The sequence below is a fragment of the Mobula birostris genome, chromosome 18, assembly GCF_030028105.1.
Source record: "Mobula birostris isolate sMobBir1 chromosome 18, sMobBir1.hap1, whole genome shotgun sequence".
Lineage (NCBI taxonomy): Eukaryota > Metazoa > Chordata > Chondrichthyes > Myliobatiformes > Myliobatidae > Mobula > Mobula birostris.
The window spans coordinates 10,873,426-10,894,670 of record NC_092387.1 but is presented as its reverse complement, the minus strand read 5'-3'; positions in this window follow the sequence as shown (position 1 = coordinate 10,894,670).

Below are 21,245 nucleotides of genomic sequence, written 5' to 3'. Positions count from 1 at the left end.
TAAGAATCATAGTCGAGACAAACCTAACCACACTAAAATACAAGGATCTGAAGTAATGATGTATCAAGTTCAAGTTCACTGTCTTTCAATGCATACGCACATGATTATACTTTACACTTTATTGTTACCAAACAATTGGCATTAGAACGTACAATCATCACAGCGATATTTGATTCTGCACTTCCCGCTCCCTGGATTACAAATATTAAATATTAAAAAGATTAAAAATAGTAAAAATTAGTAAATATTAAAAATTTAAATTATAAATCATAAATAGAAACTAGAAAAATGGGAAGTAAGGTAGTGCAAAAAAACCAAGAGGCAGGTCCGGATATTTGGAGGGTACGGCCCAGATCCGTGTCAGGATCCGTTCAGCACTCTTATCACGGTTGGAAAGAAGCTGTTCCCAAATCTGGCCATACGGGTCTTCAAGCTCCTGAACCTTCTCCCGGAGGGAAGAGGGACGAAAAGTGTGTTGGCTGGGTGGGTCGTGTCCTTGATTATCCTGGCAGCATTGCTCCGACAGCATGCAGTGTAAAGTGAGTCCACGGACGGAAGATTGGTTTGTGTGATGTGCTGTGCTGTGTTCACGATCTTCTGCAGCTTCTTTTGGTCTTGGACAGGACAACTTCCATACCGGGTTGTGATGCACCCTGGAAGAATGCTTTCTATGGTGCATCTATAAAAATTAGTGAGGGTTTTAGGGGACAAGCCAAATTTCTTTAGTTTTCCCTGGAAGTAAAGGCGCTGGTGGGCCTTCTTGGCAGTGAACTCTGTTTGGCTGGACCAAGTTAGGTCATTTGTGATATTGACCCCGAGGAACTTAAAGCTTTTGACCTGTTCCACTTGTGCACCACCGATGTAAATTGGGTCGTGCAGTTCGCTACTCCTTCTGAAGTCAACAACTAATTCCTTCGTCTTGCTGACATTGAGGGATAGGTTATTGTCTTCGCACCATGCCACCAGGTTCTTAATTTCCTCTCTGTACTCAAACTCATCATTACCCAAGATGCGGCCTACAATTGCTGTGTCAACAGCAAATTTATATATTGAGTTTGATGGAAATTTGGCTACACAATCATGGGTGTACAGTGAGTACAGCAGGGGGCTGAGTACACAGCCTTGTGGGGCACCGGTGCTCAGAGTGATTGTAGAGGAGAGCTTGTCCCCTATTTTTATAGCCTGGGTCCTGTCTGTGAGGAAGTTGAAGATCCAGCTGCAGATCTGAGTGCTAAGGTCCAGGTTCCGGAGCTTAGGAATCAGTTTATTTGGAATGATGGTATTAAAGGCAGAGCTGTAGTCAATGAAAAGGAACCTTACGTTTGCGTCTTTATTCTTCAGGTGTTCTAAGGAGGGATGTAGGACCAGAGAGATGGCATCTGCTGTTGACCTGTTGCCTCGGTAGGCGAATTACAAAGGAATTAGTACCAAAGGAAACAACGTTCCTCGAGAGCAAGGTGCACAACACAGCTCATTTAACTCACACTCAACATATTCGAGAAGATCGACATTTAGCATAAGGTGCATTCACACACCAGCTAAAGAGTAAACAGTATAAGGGTGCTGGTGCATCATACATGGTAAGACCTGGGTGGAAGCAAGGAGTTCAGCAGTCTCACGGCTTGGGGGGAGAAGCCGTTTCACATCCTAACAGCCCCATTCCTAATGTTACGGAACATCATGCCTGATGGTAGGTGGCAAAAGAGACTGTGCGACAGATGGAAGGGATCACTGACGATGCCAAGGGCCCTACATACACAGAACTCCTGATAAATATCCCTGATGTTAGATGGAATGAAGTTTGCTTGGTGGGCTTGGGAAGGTTTCCTGACACAATATGTAGATAAACCATCTAGAGGAGAGGCTATACTTGATCTGGTATTGGGAAATGAACCTGGTCAGGTGTCAGATCTCTTGATAGGAGAGCATGTTAGTTGTAGTGACTACAACTCTATCTCCTTCACCATAGCACTGGACAGGGATAGGAGACAATTTGGGAAAACATTTAATTGGGGTGGGGGGATATATGATGCTATTAGGCAGGAACTTGGGAGCATAAATTCAGAGCAGATGTTCTCAGGGAAATGCACTGCAGAAGTGTGGTAGATGTTCAGGGAACATTTGCATGGAGTTCTGCATAGGTATGTTCCATTGAAGCAGGGAAAGGATGGTAGGTTTAAAGAACCATGGTTTACAAAGTATGTAGAAAATCTAGTTAAGAAGAAAAGGAAAGCTTACGAAAGGTTCAAGAAACTAGGTACTGTTAGAGATCTAGAAAATTACAAGGTTTCTAGGAAGGAGCTTAAGAATGGAATGAGGAGAGCCAGAAGGGCCATGAGAAGGTCTTGGTGAGCAGGATTAAGGAAAACCCCAAGGCTTTCTACAGTTATGTGAAGAGCAAGAGGATGGGCCGTGTGAGAATAGGACCAATCAGGTGCGATAGTGAAAGTGTGTGCATGGAGTCGGGAGAGGTAGCGAAGGTACTTAATGAATTCTGTCCTTCAGTATTCACCAATGGAAAAAGACCTTGGCAATTGTGGGATGACTTGCAGTGGACTGAAATGCTTGAGCATATAGGCATTAAGAAAGAGGATGTGCTGGAGCTTTTGAAAAGCATTAAGTTAGATAAGTCACCTGAACCAGATGAGATATACCCCAGGCTACTGTGGGAAGAGAGGAAGGAGATTACTGAGCCTCTTGCAATGGCCATTGCTTCATCAATAGGGATGGGAGAAGTACAAGAGGATTGGAGGGGTGCAAATGTTGTTTCCTTGTTCAAGAAAGGGAGTAGAGATAACCCAGGAAATTATAAACCAGTGAGTCTGACTTCAGTGGTGGGCAAGCTGTTAGACAAGATAGAAACATAGAAACATGGAAAACCTACAGCACAATATAGGACCTTCAGCCCACAAAGCTGTGTCAAACATGTCCTTACCTTAAAGCTACCTAGGCTAGTGCATAGCCGTCTATTTTTCTAAGCTCCATGTACTTATCCAGGAGTCTCTTAAAAGACCCTATCATTTCTGCCTCTACCACTGCCACCAGCAGCCTCTTCCATGCACTCACCACTCTCTGTGTAAAAAACTTACCCGTGACATCTCCTCTTTACCTCCTTCCAAGCACCTTAAAACTAGAATTGTGCACAGTACTCCAAGTGGGGTCTGAACAGGGTCCTATATAGCTGCAACATTACTTCTCGGCTCTTAAACTCAATCCCACGATTGATGAAGGCCAATGCACTGTATGCCTTCTTAACCACAGAGTCAACCTGCACAGCAGCTTTGAGCGTCCTATGGACTCAGAACCCCAAGATCCCTTTGATCCTCCACACTGCCAAGAGTCTTACCATTAATACTATATTCTGCCATCATATTTGACCTACCAAAATGAACCACCTCACACTTATCTGGGTTGAACTCCATCTGCCACTTCTCAGCCCTGTTTTGCATCCTATCAATGTCCCGCTGTAACCTTTGATAGTCCTCCACACTATCCACAGCACCCCCAACCTTTGTGTCATCAGCAAATTTACTAACCCATCCTTCCACTTCCTTATTCAAGTAATTTATAAAAATTACAAAGAGTAGGGGTCCCAGAACAGATCCTGAGAGGCAGGGTTTATGAGCATTTGGAGAGACATAATCTGATTGGGGATAGTCAGCATGACTTTGCCAAGGGCAGGTCATGCCTTACAAGCCTGTTTGAATTCCTTGAGGATGTAACAAAACACATTGATGAAGGTAGAGCAATGGATGCAGTGTATATGGATTTCAGTAAGGCATTTGCTAAGGTTCCCCATGCAAGGCTCCTTCAGAAAATATGGAGGCATGGGATCCAAGGAGACCTTGCTTTGTGGATCCAGAATTGGCTTGCCCACAGAAGGCAAAGGGTGGTTGTAGATGGTTCCTATTCTGCATGGAGGATATTAACCGGTGGAGTTCCATAGGGATCTGTTCTGGGACCCCTCCTCTTTGTGATTTTTATAAATGACCTGGATGAAGAAGTAGAAGGGTGGGTTAGTAAGTTTGCTGATGGCACAAAAGTTGAAGGTGTTATGGATAGTCTGGAGGATTGTCAGAGGTTACAGCGCAGAACTGGGCTGGGAAGTGGCAGATGGACTTCAAACCAGACAAGTGTGAAGTGGTTCATTTTGGTAGGTTCAATTTGAAGACAGTATATAGTATAAATGGTCAGATTCTTGGCAGTGTGGAGGATCTGAGAGATCTTGGGGTCCATGTTGATAGGACACTCAAAGCTGCTGCACAGATTGACAGTGTTGTTAAGAAGGCGTATGGTATGTCGGCATTCATCAACTGTGGAATTGAATTCAAGAGCCGTGAGATAATGTTACAGCTATATAAGACCTTGGTCAGACCCCACTTGGAGTACTGTGTTCAGTTCTGGTCACCTCACTACAGGAGGGATGTGGATAGTATAGAGAGAAGGAGGATGAGAGGTGGCCTGATAGAGGTGTATAAGATGATGAGGGGCATTGATCGTGTGGATAGCCGGAGGTTTTTTCCCAGGGCTGAAATGGCTAACACAAGGAAACACAGTTTTAAGGTGCTTGGAAATAGTTACCGAGGGGGTGTCAGAGGTAACTTTCTCGCAAGAGAGTGGTGTGTGCGTGGAATGCACTGCCAGCGGCAGTGGTGGAAGTGGATACGATTGGGTCTTTTAAGAGCCTCTTCGCTCGGTACATGAGCTTAGAAAAATAGAGGGCTACGTGCTAGGGAAATTCTAGGCAGTCTCCAGAGTAGGTTACATGGTCGACACAACCAAAGGGCCTGTAATGTGCTGTAGATTTCTATGTTCTATGTTCTATGTTCTGATGATTCTCTCAACATTCCTTGCAATCGTTTGTAGAGTCTTGCAGTCAGATACCTTGCAATATCTGTACCAGACAATGATGTGGCTAGTCAGGACATTTTCAATGGTGCTCCTGTGAAAATTGGTTAAAATAGGGATTATGGGGGAGGAGCCTTGCTCTTCTCAATCATTTTCTCAACAGCAAAGTCTTAAACAAGTATTACAAAAACAATTTAATCTGCTCACTTTGGGAACTTGCCAACTGAAACATAACCAAGGGTAAAGGAGCAAGATATTACAGATAATGGCAGGCTGAAAGAGAAAATGCCAGTGACATTCAGCAGGTCAGGCATTACCTCCAAAACAGTCCTTGACTAGAAATGTTGACTCTGTGACACTCTCCACAGATGCTGCCTGTCCTGCCAAGTTTTTTGAGAAGGCTTACTATTCTGAGGGATCTTGAGAGATTGGACAGCCTTTTGTAAGATTCCAAGATATAGGAGTATAATTAGGCAATTTGATCCAGCAAGTCTGCTCTGCCATTCCCATAACCTTCTCCCCATAACCTTTGACACACTTACTAATCAAGAACCAATCAAGTTCCACTTTAAATATACCAATGACTTGGCCTCCATAGACATCCGTGGCAATGAATTCCACAGATTCACTTCACTATGTCGAAAGAAATTCCTCTTCATCTCTGTTCTGAATTTGATGTCCTTCTATTCTAAGGCTGAGCCCTCTGGTCCTAGACTCCCCCACTATATAAAACATCCTCTCCACATCCATTCTATTTAGGCTTTTCAATATTCAATAAGTTTCAATGAGATTCCCCCCTCATTCTTCAGTGAGTACAGGCCCAGAGCCATCAAATGTTATTCATACATTAACCATTTAGCTCCCGGAATCATTCCTGTGAACTTTCTCTGGTCCCTCCCCATGCCAGCACGTCTTTTCTTAGATAAGGGAACGAAAACTGCTCACGGTGCTCAAGTGTGTTTGACCAAAGCCTAATGCCTCAGCATTACATCCTTGCTTTTATATTCTAGTCCTCTCCAAATGAATGCTAACATTGCATTTGCCTTCCTTACCAACAATTCAACCTATAAATTAAACTTTAGGGAATCCTACACAAGGACTCACAAGTCCTTTTGCACTTCTGATCTTTTTCCACCATTCACGCCATTTAGAAAATAGATTACGCTGGTATTCCTTCAACAAAGAGGACTGGGGGTTAGCTAATGTTTTTCCACAGTTTAAGAAAGGCTCTAAATACAAACCAGGAAATTATAGGCCGGCGAGTGTTAGATCAGTTATGGGAAAGTTATTGAAAGGTATCCTAAGGGACTAGGTAGATGAGTATTTGGACAGATGTGAACTGATTAAGGATCGTCAGCATGGTATGTCGTGTCTAATTAATCTTATAGAGGTTGTCAAGGAAGTTACCAGGAAAGTTGATGAAGGCAAGGCAGTGGATGTTGTCTACATGGACTTCAGCAAGGTCCCGCATGGGAGGTTTGTCAAAAAAGGTTGAGTCGCTTGGCTTTAAAGATGAGGTAGTAAATTGGATTAGACATTAGCTTTGTGGGGGAAGTCAGGGGGTGGCAGTAGATGGTTGCCTCTCTGACCGGAGGCCTGTGACTAGCGGTGCACTGCAAGGAACGGTGTTGGGTCCTTTGTTGTTTGTCATCTACATCAATGATCAGGATAATAATGTAGTTAACTGGATCAGCAAATTTGCAGATGATACCAAGACTGGGGATGTAGAAGACACTGAGGAAGATTACTTGCAGAGGGATTTGTAGCAGCTGGAAAATGGACTGAAAAATGGCAGATGGAATTTAATGCAGACAACTGTGAGGTGCTGCGCATTGGAAAGACCACCCAGAGTAGATCTTACACAGTGAACGGTAGGACACTGAGGAGTGTGGTAGGACAAAGAAATCTGGGAATACAGGTCCATAATTTGTTGAAAGTGGCATCACAGACAGATAGGGCCGGAAAGAAAGCTTTTGGCACATTGACCTTCATCAATCAATCTACTGAGTGCAGGAGATGGGATGTTATGTTGAAGTTGTATAAGATGTTGGTGAGGCCTAATTTGGAGTATTGTGTGCAGTTTTAGTCACCTACCTACAGGAAAGATGTAAATAAGGTTGAGAGGGTACAGGCAAAATTTATAACGATGTTGCTGGGTCTGGAGGACCTGAGTTATAAGGTAAGAATGACTAGGTTTGGACTTCATTCCTTAGAATTTAGAAGACTGAAGGGAGATTCGATTGAGGCATGCAAGATTATCAGGCTTTTCCACTGAAGCTGGGTGTGACTACAACCAGAAGTCATAGGTTAAGGGTGAAAGGTGAGAACATCTTCTCTTAAGTAAAACTTTAGAAGACTTATCTTGATGCGGAGAGACTGGTTTTCACAGGTAAACCTCGGAACTGGAGTAGAACTTAGAAAACCAATCTTGACACGGAGAGACTGATTTTCACAGGTAATTCTCAGTGCTGGAGCAAAACTTAGAACTCACAATCCTAAGTGGCCAGGGAACATGAACTACCACACAGGCAAAACCAACGATCTGGCAACTAGTGGTTGTAAAGCCCGGGTTCTTATGCTTCAAATCTTGATGGAAACCAGGTGTGCCGTCATCAAAGAGAATTAGGAGCAAATAGGGAATTAACGGTCGGGACCATGACATTCCCTTCTGAGTCACAGAGCCGGACTCAATGCCAGAGACCAAACTACTATAACTTTCCTCTGTTAGATCAACCCCACCCCCCCCCAACAGTATCCAAAATGATATACCTGTTGTTGAGGGGGGTTCCCACAGGATGCCACAGTGGGAGAATGATTAGCGTGAAGCTGTTACAGCTCTGGGGATTCTGAAGTTCAATGTTCAATTCCAGTGCTGTTCTGTAAGGAGTCTCTGTACGTCCTCCCTGTGGAATGTGTGGGTTTTTCTAGTGTCCTCCAGTTTCCCCCCACAGTCAAAAGGCGTACTGGATAGGTAAATTGTTCCGTGATTGGGTTAGCATTAATTGGATTTTTCAGGGGTTGCGGGGGCAGCATGGTTCGAACGGCTAGAAGGGCCTACTCCGTGCTTAATCGCAAAAATAAATTTAAAAATAACTACCCACGTGGATGTAATATTTCCTCTGAAGAGCAGAGAATTCCATTAGGCAAGATTTTACCTTGAGGCAACCATGCTGACTACAGCCTATTTTATCATGTGCCTCCAAGTACCCTGAGACCTCATCCTTAATAATCAACTCCAACATTTTCCTAACCACTGAGGTCAGACTAACTGGCCTATAGTTTCCTTTCTCTGCCTCTCTCTTGAAGAGTGGAGTGACATTTGTAATTTTCCAGATTTCCAGAACCATTTCAAAATCTAGTGATTCTTGAAAGATCATTACTAATGCCTCCACAGAACTCTGAGGTGTACACCAACCAGTCCAGGTAATTTATATACCTTCAGATCTTTCAGTTTCACAAAAACCTCCTCTCTAGCTATGACAACTTCACTCACCTCTTCTCTCTGACATTCTTGAACTTCTGGCAAAGTGTTAGTGTCTTCCACAGTGAAGACTGTTGCAAAATGCTGATTACATTTGTCTGCCGTTGCCTTGACCCCCAATACTACCTCTCCAGTATCATTTTCCAGTGATCTGATATCTACTTCCACTTCTTTTTTACTCTTTATATAGCTGAAGAAACTTTTGGTATCTTCTTTGATATTATTGGTTAGCTTACCTTTGTATTCTATCTTTTCCCTCTTTATGACTTTTCAGTTGCCTTCTGTTGGTTTTTAGAAGCTTCCCAGTCCTCTAACTTCCCACTACTTTTTATTCTATTATATGCCCTCTCTTTGACTTTTATGTTGGGTTTGACTTCTCTTGTTAGCCATGGCTGTGTCATTTTTCCTTTAGAATACTTCTTCCCATTTGGATGTATTTATCCTGTGCCTTCCAAATTGCTTCCAGAAATTCCAACCATGGCTGCATTGCCATCATCCATGCCAGTGTTCTTTTCCAATCAATTCTGACCAGCTGCTCTCTCATGCCTCTGTAATTCCCTTTACTCCACTGTAATACTGATACATCTGATCTTAGCTTCTCCTTCTCAAATTTCAGGGTGAATTCAATCATATTATGATCACTGACCCCTAAGGGTGCTTTTACCTTAAGCTCTCTAATCAATTCTGGTTCATTGCACAGCACCCAACCCAAAATAGCTGATAGTCATCCCAATTATGAGCTGCTCTAAAAAGCTATCTTGTAAGCACTCTAGAAATTCTCCCTCCTGTAATCCAGCACCAGCCTGATTTTCCCAATCTACCTGCATATTGAAGTCCCCAATGACTATTGTAACATTGCCCTTTTGGTGCACATTTTCTATCTCCTGTTATAATTTGTAGGTCACATCCTTGCTACTGTTTGGGGGTCCGTATACAACTCCCATCAGGACCTTTTTACCTTTGCAGTTTCTTAGCTTTATCCACAATGATTCAACATCTTCCGACCCCATGTCACCTCTTTCTAATGATTTGATTTAATTTTTTACTGCTACACCACCCCTTCTACCTTCCTGCCTGTCCTTTTGATACAATGTGTATCCTTGGACATTAAGTTCCTAGCTATAATCTTTCAGCCATGATTCAGTGATGCTTACAACATTATAGTGCCACCCTGAATCTGTGCCGCAAGTTCATCTACCTTATTCCATATACTTCACACATTCAAGTACAAAACCTTCAGTACTGTATTCACCCTTTCTGAATTTGTCCGAGTTTTACGTTGCCCCTTGTCCTGTTGTCAGCAATTTTGCCCTATCATCAGCCTCTCCTCACTACACATTGCCTCTGTTTGTAAACCAGTTGTCTCATCTGCAGCACTGTTACCCACCTTTCTTACGATACTTTGATGCCCATCATAGAGACATCGGTGAGGTAAGCAGCAACACCATCAGTACCACTCAGCATGGTGCCCATAAGCTGTTGGAATATTGAAGGAGCCACATTTACCCTGAAAGGCAGATGGAGGAAGGAAAACAATCTCTTATGTGTTGTAATCATGAGAACCCTCTGTGAAGTTTCCGCCACTTCTACCTGGTGGTAGACTTCAGCCAAGTCCACTTTGCAAAGTAGCAACCAACATTCAATTTTGCAAAGAGATCTGTTGGTACTGTTAATGGGTACGGGCGTGTCTCCCAAGCCACATGATGACCAGTTAAGGAGTTTGAATACAACCTCACAACCATTGGCTTTCTAGAGCTGCCCATCATGAGTAGTTAATAGCTCTGGTCTCACCAGCTTGTTGCAGTTGATCTCGTTCTTGCTCCATAATTAGTAAGGCAGCATATTGTACCAGTCTTTTGGAACAGAAGACTGGCTTTGTGCCTGGACTGAGATGGAGGCCTGCTTGCAGTTTGGTCAATGACCTAAACCTTCTTGAAACACTGCTCCAAGGCATTGTTGCAGTTGTTGTGTGATCTCACAGACTGATGGTGGTGTAGTGTCAACTGACATGATTTGAACAACTAATATCTGCATACAGACTTCATCCTGAGGGGTGCTCCAGAGATCTTGTCCATCCAGTCAATGCCAAGGACATTCAGACTTGGCTGGTCCATTAGGTAACACACACTGTTGACCTGACTACGGTTCTGCTTCACCATGTAGTGCAGCTCGCCAATCAGCTGGAGTGTTTCATCCCATGCACTGCAGGCAGAGTGATGGCTTGATTTGACTGGTGGGAACCTAAGTGCCCGCCATATGTGTTTGGGAATAATGGTGATGACTGACTCCATATTGAATTGTAGCTTGACCAGCTGACCAATTGACGTACCTTCTCCTGGGGGGGGCGCGAAGTCAACTTAAAGTGTGACCATTACACTCTTTGTAGATTTTGGTGGCTTTTGAGACCTCTTGTCCTCGTGTTTCACTGGCCTAGAAATCAGTGAGGGGTGGCAAAATTCTTCTTTGCGATCATAGTATTGGCATTTGCTGCAAATGTGTTTCTTGAATTGTCAGTTTCTTGCATAATGTCACAGATCACAGTTCCAACAAGCCGTGTTTGACTGCTTGGAGACCTGCCGAGTGATGATATCTGGGCCATTGGAAACTGCATTGACGTGGTTTATTTGACCAGGTTGGAATCGTGTTTCAGGCTGATCAAACACTGACATTCTTGAGTGACAGCATGCAAAGTCATATCAGGGTCTTGCTCCAGCCTGGCCTGGAGCCGTTTGTGAATGTCTGCATCACCAGGTGCCTGGTGTCCACAAATAAATATCAGACATTTGAACTATGATTCAGTCATGTTACCCAGCGTGAACTTTTCACGTTCGTGATTGGCAACACCAGCAAATGTGAAGAAGTCATCAGCATCGTGTTTAACGAGTTTTAGACAATCTGGTTGAGTGGTGCCACAACAACAACCTCTTACTCATTGTCAGCAACACCAAGGAGCTAATTATTCACTTCAGGAGGAGGAAACCTGACATCTGCAAGCCAGTCCTCATTGGAGGGTCATGGTGAAGAGGGTAAGCAACCATAAATTCCTCAGCATTAGCCTTTCATAGGACCTGTCCTGTGCCCAGCACATGTGCAATTACCACCGTGTCATGTTAGCAGAACTAACTAACAAGCCAAGCTTGTATATGAGCCCTGGTGAAAGGGTTACATTTGTGGGGGCTTGTCCAGGATCACATGTGTGTGAATGTTATGTAAGGATTGATTAAGCAGTTTATTTGTGTGTTTAAGCCAGTCTTTAAACTAGTGTTTGTGGAAAGTGAGGTGCTTCGCAATTAAGGTACCTTATTATGGACTCCATGGGGATAAAGGTTTGGTGCGTTTCAAAGGGGATATCCACAAGTAATGCTTGTGTTCTGAGTGGGGTGGATACTCGAATTCCCGATGAACTGCTACTTAGAGTACTGAATTCTGTAAAAGGAGGAAGTTACAGAACTTCCCTTTTGAGCTCTGTAAACTCAAAACTGATTGAGCGGTGTTTTGACCAATCAGCAGTTAAGGATGTTCTGTTAGTCCAGACCACCAGTGACATGACTGAAGTCGTGCTGCCCGATAGGATAGGGGCACCTGGAGAGGTGGGGCCATGGCCAGTCCATATCTCTAGAGAATGGGGGAATGTAGCTGAGGGTGAAGACTTTAAAGACAAGTTGTTTTCGTTTCTGTGGTGAGGGAAAGGAGTTGTCTGATATGAGAAGTCTAATAAGTCCTTCAGCTGTTGATTTAAGTTCTGAGCTGTTACTTCACTGGTTGATAGATGCAGAAGTGTACCTGCGGACAGCTAAGGTAATTGTAGGCTGAGATTGTCCTTTGGGGTCAAGCCCACACCCGATGGGGAAGAAGAATATGAGGTTTGGGCTGAGCACACATCTCAGTCATTGGATACCATAGCTGGCATGGAAGAGTGACTCCATCAAACATCAGATGAGAGGCACCCTCTACATGGTTGTACACCTACACCCAGCTGCCTAAAGTCAAGGAAGAGCTTCATGAACAGTGTTGTTCCACTACAATCAACCCCATCTGAAGCCCACATTGTCTTGTGGAAAGACCAGCTCACCAGTCTCAAACAACCCCCAACAATGGAAATTCCGCCAGATGAAAGCCTTCCCCCAGGAGCTGGGCAACTGGGCAACCTGGAATTGCCTTAACAGACAGGACTAGTGTAGCTCATTCAAAGGCGTCACTGAGCAAATGGGGATACACAACCAGCCCAACAACTTGTGAATGTGGAACTGAGCCACAAACTATGCAACATTTCCTGCAATGCCCACCGCTAGAGGAACCCTGTACTGTTGCAGATATTGTCGAATTCAACAACAAGGCGCAAAAATGTGTCCAGTTCTGGCTGGGCCATGTATAGACTGTCCATGGACATGATAAGAAGAAGTTGTTACTGGATGAATGGCAGTGCTCAGATAATATGAGAAAACAGAGACAGGTCGAGAGTTAAAAGGATCCGGCAGCTGACCTAGTGAGGTTCCTAAAAGCAGAAAACCCATTAGCCACATCAGCTACAAGCTCTGGAAGATGTTCTTGGCTCTGCTGAAAGTTCAGCAGATCTTATGATGAAGTTCAGACACACATTCCAGGAGGAAGGAGAGAAGCTGTCTGCCCACATTTTCAGATAGGAAAAGCTGCTGCATTGTTTGGGCCACAAAGGGGGCTGTCAACTGTCCAGAGAAATTGCTTGAGGGTGGAGCAAGTTATGAAAGATGCGCTGTCACATCACATGATTGCTCTACATATTCAAATGACTCACAAGATGCACACTCCTCCACATTTTACCAGGTTACTTGGAGAAATTAGAGAGGAGGAAAACATGATTGAGAAGTGGAACATTTCCAAAAGCCGAGTAGTAACTTCAGTGGTAGTCTCTGCTGCTAATATGACCCCTGATGCCAAGAGATAGAGCTTTTGAGAAATGAAGTGAAAAGCCTTCGAGCTGAGCTGACTAGATGGATGTCTGCTAATGTTTCAGCTGAACGTGACACGTCTGTTGGGAAACCCAATCCACCTGTAGCACTTACGACGCAGAGGAATGCTGCGGAAAATGGTCTCTTGACTAAAGATTCTGTTACAACTGTGGAGAAGATGGACATTTCAAAAGAGACTCTGAGGGACAGGAAAACTTTTGAAAGTAAATCAGCAGTTAATTAAACAGAGAAGAAAGGAAGCAAAACTACAGAGGGACCCAGTAAAGGAACGAGCTGGCATCTCAGAGAGAATATGTTCCAATCAGCGTATCAAGGGAAATAATAAAGTGCAAAACACTATTCCTGAAGGTTTAGTGGGACCAAGCTCTGGTGTATCCACATGGATTGAAGGTGTTTATGCTAGAGCCATACTTGACACAGGTTCTCTAGTTACTTTATAGATCTTTTTACAATCAGTATTGGGCATATTTGCCATTGACGCCACTCAGTGCCCTTGAGATTTGGGGCCTTAGTACTGATGAGTACCTGTATGATGTGACTTGTTATTGAATATGGGCATTTCAGAAGCAGATGTTGGAGTATTTGAGACTATTGACACACCAGTGTTGGTCTGCCCAGATCTGGTGAAGCTTCCATTCTTGTGGGAATCAATACTCCCATTGTGAGAAGGCTCATGGGAGCACGCAAGGAGAGAAATGGAGTGAATTTTTTGAAGACCTCTCCATTCACCTGGTGTTCAGAGCAGGTACAAGTTCCTCCTAAGCAGAATGATGAGCATAAACGAGGAACTGTGTGGCACACCCTGTCTAAACCAGTCATGTTACATCCTGGAGGAGTAGCTAGAGTGACAGAGGAACCCCCCCTGCTTTCCAGAAGTCTCACCGGTTAGCACCAGTGGAGGATGAAGATATTTGGCCGCAGCTGCTTAAGCTGCAGGAAGCTCAATTCAGTCAGGAGGCAGTGGGAACTGACTTGCTGGAAGGTACGAGTGTAGACAGAGAGAGGCATCCCCAAGTTAGCAGAAACAGTCACAAAGAGTGTCTGAGGCTGAAGAAGATGAAGATGAGTTAAGAAGGTCTCAGAGAATCAGAAAACTCTCAGATAGGCTGGCATATGATGCACCTGAGAAATCGGGTGTTATGTCAATTGCCATGGTGGATTGGGGGTCCTAAAATCATGAAATGCATTTGAATACTGTGTTATTAATAATGGTTTAATAAGTTCCAAAGTCATGAGGACATAACTATTTTTGGAGGTGGGGAAGGCAATGCCCTGGTTAAGATTTCTACTGCGATACTGGGAGGTATTTTAGTTTAGCAGTTTTCTGTAAAAGCAGTGTGTCCTGTTGGTGGAGTGTTTTGGCTTTGGCTAAGGATAAGGAGCCATGTTGTCCGACTTAGGAACGTTGTGTTAGCCAGTCAGGCTTGTCTTGGTATGTGTTGTAAGATGTCCACCGAATGTCGTTTGAAGGAGTGATCTCTTTGTAAGAAGTTCTTTGTGCAGATGCATAGCTCCAAGGAGGGAGTGCCAATAGTCCTGAGTTAGCCGGTTCATTCAAAATTATCTTCGAGGGAAGGTCACACTGTGGCTGGTGTCTTTCACTCAGAACGTGAGTTCAGCGTGTGAGTAAATTGATACCCCCAAAAAGGCGTCCGTTAGTCTTGCAAGAGTTAGTCTTCGCTCTCCAGGGTGCAGGCCTGGGCAAACTTGTATGGAAGACCAGCAGTTGCCCATGCTGCAGGTCTCCCCTCTCCATGACACTGATGTTGTCCAAGGGAAGGGCATTAGGACCCATACGGCTTGGCACCAGTGTCGTCGCAGAGCAATGTGTGATTAAGTGCCTTGCTCAAGGACACAACACGTTCCCTCAGCTGGAGCTCAATCTCACGACTTCAGGTAGCTAGTCCAATGCCTTAACCACTTGGCCACGTACCCCCAACTATTCCAGAAATGAGCTCTGACATTTATGTGCATATTGGACTGGTTTATCTGTAATGGGCCATTTTAGTTTCCTTTTCTTTTCCTGTGAACTGTTTAATAAAGTTGAAATATTGGTAAATATACTTCCCTTATAATTTTATGCAACACGATCTATAAATTTCTTGGTGACTGATAATTGTGTGTGGGGCAATATTTACACAGCATTCACTACAATCAATGCTCCTTAACTGGAATATCCCAACTTTCTTGCTTGGTTAGACCCAATTTATATCGACCCTAGCTGTATGTTACTTATGGAAGGTGGTGTTCTCGCCACTGAGTCACCTGGTCTTTGGCAGAGCTAGCTAATAAGTCAAGTTTGTGGACAAGCCCTGGTGAGAAGGTTACATGAAGAAAGCACATGTCACATCTCCACTTCCTTAGGAGTTTGCAAAGATTTGGTATGACATCTAAAACAAAATTCTAAAGACGTGTGGTGGAGAGTATAGTGACTGGCTGCATCACAGCCTGGTATGGAAACACCAATGCTCTTGAATAGAAGATCCAACAAAAAGTAGTGAATACAGTCCAGTCCTTTACGGGTAAAGCCCTCCCCATCATTAAGCACATCAACATGAAGCATTGTCGCAGGAAAGCAGGCTCCATCATCAGTGATCCCCACCACCCAGGCCATGCCTTCTTCTCACCATTGCCATCAGGAAGAAGGTAAAGGAGCCTCAGGACTCACACCACCAGGTTCAGGAACAGTCATTATTCTTCAACCATCAGGGTCTTGAACCAAAGGGGATAACTTCACTCAACTTCACCTGCCCTATTACTGAACTGTTCTCACAACCTGTGGACTCACTTTCAAGGACTCTTCATCTCATGTTCTCAATATTTATTGCTTATTACACCTAAGTCAGGATGCTGCTCGTTGACTATAGCTCAGCGTATAACACCATCATTCCCACAATCCTGATCAATAATCTACAGAACCTGGGCTTCCGTGCCTCCTTCTGCAATTGGATCCTCGACTTCCTAACCAGTAGACCACAATCTGTGCAGACTGGTGATAATATTTCCAACTTGCTGACGATCAACACTGGTGCACCTCAGGCGTGTGTGCTTAGACCACTTTCTATTCTCTCTATAACCATGACTGTGTGACTATGCATAGCTCAAATGGCATCTATAAATTTGCTGATGATACAACCATTGTTGGCAGAATCTCAGATGGAGGTGAGAGGGCGTGCAGAAGCTAGATATGCTATCCAGTGGAGTGATGTCACAGCAACAACCTTGCACCCAGTGTCACTAAGACCAAAGAGCTGATTGTGGACTTGAGGAAGGGTAAGGCAAAGGAACACATACCAATCCTCCTAGAGGGATCAGACGTGGAGAGAGTGAGCAGCTTCAAGTTGCTGAGTGTCAAGATCTCTGAGAATCTCACCTGGTCCCAACATATCGACGCAGCTATAACGAAGGCAAGATAGTGGCTATATTTTATTAGGAGTGTGAAGAGATTTGGCTTGTCACTTAAAACATTCAAAAACTTCTACAGATATACTGTGGAGAGCTTTCTGACAGGCTGCATGACTGTCTGGTATGAGGGGTGGGGGGGTGTCTACTCCACAGGACTGAAAGAAGCTACAGAAAGTTGTAAGATTAGTCAGCTCCATCTTGGATACTAGTCTCTGCAGTATAAAAGACATCTTCAAGGAACAGTGCCTCAGAAAGGTGGCATCCATTATTAAAGATCATCATCACCCAGGGCATGTACTTTTCTCACTGTTACCATCAGGTAGGAGGTACAGAAGCCTGAAGGCACACACTCAGTGATTCAGGAAAAACTTTTCCTCCGCCATCCGATTCCTAAATGGACATTGAACGCACGAGCTACCTCACTTATTATTAGTTTTTGCATTACTGTTAATATTTGATATACATATACAGTATATACTTAGTGTAATTGATTTACTTATTTATTTATTTCTATATATTACTATGTATTGCTGGTGTTAAGTTAACAATTTTCACAACATACGCCATTGATATTATACCTGATTCTGACTTTGATTTATTTATTATTATTATAAGAACACAATTTTTTTAATACTCAAGCTGGTGAAACCTAAGGTACAGGTATAGCCAAGCACACTTACAGTGGCACGCGAAAGTTTGGGCACCCCAGGTCAAAATTTCTCTTACTGTCAATAGGTAAGCGAGTAAAAAATGACCTGATTTCCAAAAGGCATAAAGTTAAAGATGACACATTTCCTTAATATTTTAAGCAAGATTATTTTTTAAAGGAAAAGGGCCAAAAGCAAAAGTTTGGGCACCCTGCATGGTCAATACTTAGTAATACCCCCTTTGGCAAGTATCACAGCTTGTAAACGGTTTCTGAAGCTAGCTAAGAGTCTTTCAATTCTTGTTTGGAGAATTTTCGCCCATTCTTCCTTGCAAAAGGCTTCTAGTTCTGTGAGATTCTTGGGCCGTCTTGCATGCACTGCTCTTTTGAGGTCTATCCACAGATTCTCGATGATGTTTAGGTCGGGGGACTGTGAGGGCCATGGCAAAACCTTCAGCTTGCACCTCTTTAGGTAATCCATTGTGGATTTTGAGGTGTGTTTAGGATCATTATCCTGTTGCAGAAGCCATCTTCTTTTCATCTTCAGCTTTTTTACAGACGGTGTGATGTTTGCTTTCAGAATTTGCTGGTAAGTAATTGAATTCATTCTTCCCTCTACCAGTGAAATGTTCCCCATGCCACTGGCTGCAACACAAGCCCAAAGCATGATCGATCCACCCCCATGCTTAACAGTTGGAGATGTGTTCTTTTCATGAAATTCTGCACCCTTTTTTCTCCAAACATACCTTTGCTCATTGCAGCCAAAAAGTTGTATTTTAACTTCATCAGTCCACAGGACTTGTTTCCAAAATGCATCAGGCTTGTTTAGATGTTCCTTTGTAAACTTCTGACGCTGAATTTTGTGGTGAGGACGCAAGAAAGGTTTTCTTCTGATGACGCTTCCATGAAGGTCATATTTCTGTAGGTGTCACTGCACAGTAGAACAGTGCACCACCACTCCAGAGTCTGCTAAATCTTACTGAAGGTCTTTTGCAGTCCAACAGGGGTTTTGATTTGCCTTTCTGGCAATCCTACAAGCAGTTCTCTCTGAAAGTTTTCTTGGTCTTCCAGACCTCAGCTTGACCTCCACCGTTCCTGTTAGCTGCCATTTCTCAATTACATTATGAACTGAGGAAACGGCTACCTGAAAACGCTTTGCTATCTTCTTATAGCCTTCTCCTGCTTTGTGGGCATCATTTATTTTAATTTTCAGAGTGCTAGGCAGCTGCTTAGAGGAGCCCATGGCTGCTGATCGTTGGGACAAGGTTTGAGGAGTCAAGGTATTTATAAAGCTTGGAAATTTGCATCACCTGGCCTTTCCTAAAGATGACTGTGAACAAGCCATAGCCCTAACAAGCTAATTAAGGTCTGAGACCTTGGTAAAAGTTATCTGAGAGCTCAAATCTCTTGGGGTGCCCAAATGTTTGCATGGTGCTCCTTTCCTTTTTTTCACTCTAAAATTGTACAAAACAAAAATAATACACTAATCTTACTTAAAACATTGAAAAGAATGTTTCATCTTTAACTTTATGATTTTTGGAGATCAGTTCATCTTCTACTCACTTAACTATTCACAGTAACAGAAATTTTATAGAACATATAGAATAGTACAGCACAGTAGAGGCCCTTTGGCCCACAATGTTGTGCCGTCCCTCAAAACCTGCCTCCCATATAACCCCCCCACCTTAAATTCCTCCATATACCTGTCTAGTAGTCTCTTAAATTTCACTAGTGTATCTGCCTCCACCACTGACTCAGGCGGTGCATTCCATGCACCAACCACTCTCTGAGTATAAAACCTTCCTCTAATATCCCCCTTGAACTTCCCACCTCTCACCTTAAAGCCATGTCCCCTTGTACTGAGCAGTGGTGCCCTGGGGAAGAGGCGCTGGCTATCCACTCTATCTATTCCTCCTAATATCTTGTATACCTCTATTATGTCTCCACTCATCCTCCTCTCCAAAGACTAAAGCCCTAGCTCCCTTAATCTCTGATATAATCCATACTTCTAAACCAGGCAGCATCCTGGTAAATCTCCTCTGCACCCTTTCCAATGCTTCCACATCCTTCCTATAGTGAGGCGATCAGAAGTGGACACAGTACTCCAAGTGTGGCCTAACCAGAGTTTTATAGACATGCATCATTACGTCGCGACTCTTAAACTCTATCCTTCGACTTATGAAAGCTAACACCCAATAAGCTTTCTTAACTACCCTATCTACCTGTGAGGCAACTTTCAGGGATCTGTGGACATGTACCCCCAGATCCCTCTGCTCCTCCACACTACCAAGTATCTTGCCATTTACTTTGTACTCTGCCTTGGAGTTTGTCCATCCAAAGTGTACCACCTCACACTTCTCTGGGTTGAACTCCATCTGCCACTTCTCAGCCCACTTCTGCATCCTATCAATGTCTCTCTGCAATCTTTGACAATCCTCTACACTATCTACAACACCACCAACCTTTGTGTCGTCTGCAAACTTGCCAACCCACCATTCTACCAGGGGTGCTCAAACTCTTGCATGCCACTGTATTTCTCAATAGTTAGGAACTTTCAGAAAATTCTATTGGTGTTTAATATTGTGGCTTTCTGAAGACTTACATAGATATTGTTGTGTAGCCCTAATTGTTTAATGCTATTGTGTAGTGCCTTTGGGATGATACCCGTTGTTGATATTACTGTCGGGTCAATGTATAACCTGTTCACTTTCCAAAGTCTTTCAATTTCCTTTTTAATTCTGCATATTTCTGGTGTTTTTCACTTATTGATTTCTATATGTCATGTGTGTTTGGAATGACTATATCTATTAAGTAAGTTGTTCTGGCTTGTTCATCCTGTAATCTGGACAGTTATTATGGATTGTCCTATCTGTAAAAACTGATCGGTCATATTGTTTGTGGTATTCTGACTCTAAAACAGAATCTTGCTTGTATTTATAGTAAGGTATGATTTCTTCTATGAGTTTGTATTTTAAAGTAAAATAGTGTAGTGGTTAGCACAATGCTTTACAATGCAAACGACTTGAGTTCATTTCCCACTGCTGCCTGTAAGGAGTTTGTACGTTCTTCCCGTGACTGCATGATTTCCTCCTGGTGCTCTGGTTTCCTCCCACAGTCCAAAGACGTACCAGTTGGTAGGTTAATTAGTCGTTGTAAATTGTCCTGTGATTAGGCTAGGGTTAAATTGGAAGATTGCTGGGCAGCGCCACTTGAAAGCCAGAAGGGCCCACTCCACACCGTATCTCAATAAATAATATATTTATGTTTTTGGTGAAAGATGTTTGCCACTTGATTGTGCCTGTGTAGGTAATCAGATTGAGTTAAATGATACAGGGTCCTGTAATGTGTTGGCTTGTTTCTGGTTTTCCATGACATTTTCTACATTTATCAGCTTGATTTTGTTGGTCTTCTTATGTATGTTTGTTAATTTTTGTGTTAATCACCTGTTTCTGTATTGCCACAAGGAACCCTTCTGTTTCTGGGAAGAGATCTCCAACTCTGAGCCAGGCGTTTGACGCTTCCTTGTCGACATCTAGTCTGCTCAGATCACGGGGATGTCTTCCATGGAGGGTCATGCTCTTCCACTGGTTAACTTTTGCTTCCATAGTGATAACTTCATTTTTCTAGGTTGTGCTCTCATTTAAGTTTAGTGGTGTGTACTTCTTACCAGAATTCCACATGCTTGTATAGAGTGCTGAATCCTGTTTTCATTGATGAAAATATATCCCTAGAAGTTTTATCTGACTGTTGTGTAGATTTTTAATGCCTTTTATGCCTCTTTCCCCTTCTGTCCTAGGTACAGTTAATCTAAGTGCATTCAAATATACATAATATTTTCTGAAATTTGTCATTTCAGCTCTTAATTTTCTAGATTAGTTTCAGACCAAGATATCATGCCAAAAGAATATATTAATAT